General features: G+C 40.9%; 1 long non-coding RNA gene across 1 annotated transcript; it reads left to right on the top strand.

Annotated features, from left to right (window-relative positions):
• The first annotated feature begins 392 nt into the window (after positions 1-392).
• Positions 393-1,987, top strand: LOC135257988 (uncharacterized). Its single transcript, XR_010330841.1, has 3 exons — positions 393-553; positions 1,100-1,344; positions 1,702-1,987. It is a non-coding gene; the product is annotated as an uncharacterized LOC135257988 (long non-coding RNA).
• Positions 1,988-4,335: the final 2,348 nt, after the last annotated feature.

The following is a 4,335-nucleotide window of genomic DNA, read 5'->3' as shown; positions in this document are numbered from 1 at the left end:
AATGATGAAGGATCAATCAGAGATCTTGCCGTGGCTAAAATACATCACTGCCCACTTCTGGCACTGCTGCAAGGAGGCCCAAAACTACGAGCAGTTCATGGTAGGTTTTGAACAATTTTACTGCATACAAGCATCAGTCAACTTTTGTATGATAATTGATACCGATTCTCACACCATGTCATGACGGTGCATTACACTCTGTTGAACTATGAGGTTGGCTGAAAGATGTGCCAAAATTCCTCAATTTCAGGCAGGTTCCTAAATAGTTATTATGTGGCCTAATCACACAAAATTGATTAATTGCAGTATCCATGTAGTCTATTTTGTCATTTATGATAGGGTACTTGATCATGTATAGCTAATTCTGAACAATGTGTGATTGTAATAGGTCAACCTCAGACTTGGAGGGATTTCCCAACCACATGTTGATGTATGCCAGAAAACGCTATTCCTTCGACCCCCCTGCTTATGAAGCAAGAACCTTGTTGGCTGCGTTGGTCTACAACTTCCACAACCATCGCCCAGCAATGCTCAACAAAAAGGGCCAGAAGATGTAAGTTTTCATAATCACTTGCAAGCGGTGGGGAAAATAAGGGCTTTGATAAAGGGCCACAATAGTAACATAAATGAAAAAGTTGTAAGCCACTTGGAATGCATTTAAAATATGGGGCTGCTCCACAGACAATGAATAGGGCTCTGAATTTATGAGTCCATAAAATGTGTGCGCTCTTACACTGAAATGAGGTTTATATTCTAGCATTGCTAGAAGATCTGAACCATAATTAAAACCTAATTTGGGTGTAAGAGCACAAACAAACATTTTATGGACTCCTAAAGTCAGAGCCCTATTCATTGTCTATGGAGCAGCCCCAGATTTTACATCCCAGTTACATCACCGATTGGAGGGTTCTCTCTCTGGTTTCTAGCTTTAGGAGTGGTGCGTGTTCACAAATACTGACTGAACTGTCCTGAGGCACAGGAAGAACATATGTGAATTCTTAAAATGGGTGGCATTCCCCTTTAGGATGTTACAGGACTGAATTTTACAAACCAAAAATCAGTGATGTGATTCAAACTATTGTGTTACTATTTTTTCCAGCTACAGAAGGCTATGGAATAAGAAGGCTCAGAGGTGGAGTGCATACTCCTTGAAATCGAAAAAAGGAATACGGCTACATCCCTGACCTACAACGAGCCATTGTAGGAGTATGACTGTGTTCTGACATGGGACTTCCACAGAGGAGGAAGAAGAGGCCTGATGATCCAAGAAGGCTTGGACTTCTTCCCCCTATTCCACCACCTTCAGTAGAGGAGCTGGTCCAGACACAGATTCAAAGAGGACAGGTAACTATATAGACTAACATCAAAAATAATAGAGTCTGCACACTGTTAGACTTGCTCCCACTATATGTTTATTGAGAGATCAACATTTCAATCACCTAAGGATCTTCATCAGATCTTCCTGATGAAGATCCTTAGGTGATCGAAATGTTGAGCAAGTCTAACAGTGTGCAGACTATTATTTTTTATGCTGATCTTCTGTTTCTCCTGCACCTGATTACCAGAGTGGATGCGCATGCTCTACTTTTTTTAACTATATAGACTAGACTAAACCTTGAGATAATGTGAAAAACTCTTACCTTTACTTTACCCCCGTTTTCGGATTACAGTGATCTACTTGCTATTGTTTATCATTTATAGATCATGGAATGAAGAGTGGATTTCACTCCATTGATGAACAACACCCTACCCTAGGGCTGGATATGGTCAAGGACCTCACGATTCGATTTCGGAGGACACAGGCCAAGTGAACACTTTACTACTTGTGTTTGTGTGTAAATATATTTCCACAAAAAGTTGTTTTTAAATCAATATCCCCTTAATTACTTGTGTTTGTGTGTAAATATACTGTATATACTGTATATTTCTACAGAAAGTTGTTTGTATTTCAATATCATTTCTTTTTCCATCTTAAAATAAATGTAAAGTGTATGACAACTTTGAGTGCTATCACTTTGTAGGATTTATTAATCACAACTTCAGTATACAAACTTAAACTGTAGGAAAAAATATAAATGGTAACATGTAGGAAAAACAATAAAACAATAGTATAGCAGCAATGTAACGGTGCAAAAATACTTAAAGACCCTGTGCAGTCAAATCATGATTTTAAAATGCTTATATTATGACCAAAGTCTATAAGGTTACTTACGCATTGATTTTAAAAGTACTTCATACATGTATGTAATGAATTAGATTTTTTTTCCTAAAAACTATACAATGCTCGACATTTCCGCCTGGTGGATATTTGGTATTGGTGGTTTTGAGACCAAGTTTGTGATGTCACAAATGTTTCTAATTTACATTGACCAATGTGCGGTGGCCAAAAAACTCACCCAGTATGAACATACATATTGCGCGAGTCTGCTGCTAACATTAACTATCCAGTTCAGCAATGCCTTACTGTGTGATTAAAGATTTCAGAGATAGGAATGCATCTTTTCACGCCTTGCCAAAAGATCCAAGTCTCCGAATGGTCTGTATCGATTATATAGAAAAACAAAACGGTGCACAGTTAGAAATATCAAAGGTGACAAAATTGTGCAGTACACATTTTACCCCTGATTCATTCTACAATTAAGAACAGAAGAGGATGGGTTTTGCCAAGACAACGTTTATAAAGCCAGATGCTGCGCCAATTATCAATCAAGATCAAGATAAGGTCTGTTTGTCTTTTTACTTTAGGTGTTTTACGCATGCTCCCTACCTCAATGTGCATGAAACGCAACGTAGCTAACTAACCCAACCAGGGAATCCTAGACAGCCTTGATGCTATCAATAATCTAATTAAGCCTTTGCTTAATACGATCAGTTAACTTTAGAGTTACTTAACGTATATTACAAATCATAATGTTAGCTGTCCTAACCTCACTTTACTTCGCTGTCGATGATGTTTAGCCCGAACAGACGCTTACCGGTTGAACGGACTGGTTCCGGCAAGCATCCGTTCGGGCTAGATGACGTTCTGCTATTAATCGAATGAAGCCTACTAACTATAACGTTACCGTTAACCTCATCTCCCCAATTTACTTGCTGTCTGGCTATTGATAATTTTGCTAATGAAGCAATGAGCTGTACTTAACTTGTGTAAATATAGCTAATTAGATTAGATTAGATTCAACTTTATTGTCATTGCACAGAGTACACGTACTGAGACAACGAAATGCAGTTAGCATCTAACCAGAAGTGCAAAAGAAGCAGTAAAGTGCAGTAAGGTGTATGTACATAAGTGAATAAATATGAATACAATATTGATAAATATGAATACAATACAATGTGATATAAACAGTATAGACAGTTATAAACAATATAGACAGTGGATCGGTATAAATATGATAAATACATTATTAGCAAGGTGCGGCAGTGCAAGGTTCAGTCATTGGAGTAAGTTGAGTGGGGGGTGGGGGGGTCCAGGTGGGGGTATCCGGGGTGGGGGGGGGGGGCTGTCACTGTGGTGCAGAGTTCAGCAAGGTGACAGCTGAGGGGAAAAAGCTGTTCCTGAACCTGCTGGTCCTAGAACGGAGGCTCCTGTAGCGCCTCCCAGAGGGAAGGAGGGCAAACAGTCAGTGGCTGGGGTGGGAGGTGTCCCTGGTGATGCTGCGTGCCTTCCGCAGACACCACTTGTGCTGGACAGTCTGAATTGCTGGGAGTGCAGTGCTGGTGATGCGTTGGGCGGTTTTCACCACCCTCTGAAGTGCTTTCCGGTTCGAGGCAGAACAGCTGCCGTACCAAACTGTGATGCAGTTGGTGAGGATGCTTTCAATTGTGCAGCGGTAGAAGTTCACCAGAATCTGAGGAGACAGATGGGCTTTCCTCAGTCTCCTCAGGAAGAAGAGTCGCTGGTGAGCCTTCTTGACCAGGGTCGAAGTGTTGAGGGCCCAGGAGAGGTCCTCAGAGATGTGGACGCCCAGGAATTTGAAGCTGGTGACACGCTCAACCTCCGTCCCGTCGATGCAGATAGGGGTGTGCGTGCCTCCTTTGGTCTTTCTGAAGTCCACAATGAGCTCCTTGGTCTTCTTGGTGTTGAGGGCCAGGTTGTTAGCTGGCAAGTGTAACGTTACTTTATTCTCCAGACTGTTATAATGTTACTGCCGCAAAAAAAACAGTCGATAATGTTATGTGCTAACGTAGGTTATCCTATAACTTTAGGGTCCTATATTGTAGGCTGTATGCGATGGGCTCATACATATACGGCTCAATATTTCTAATGCTGTTATTGCTGTACTAGTGATGTTACGTTCGTGAACAATCCGATTCTTTTCAACGGCTCTTTGG

The sequence above is a fragment of the Anguilla rostrata genome, chromosome 6 (genome assembly GCF_018555375.3).
Source record: "Anguilla rostrata isolate EN2019 chromosome 6, ASM1855537v3, whole genome shotgun sequence".
Taxonomy (NCBI): Eukaryota; Metazoa; Chordata; class Actinopteri; order Anguilliformes; family Anguillidae; genus Anguilla; species Anguilla rostrata.
Note: the sequence above shows the minus strand (reverse complement) of the source record. Positions and strands in the feature narration are given on the sequence as shown.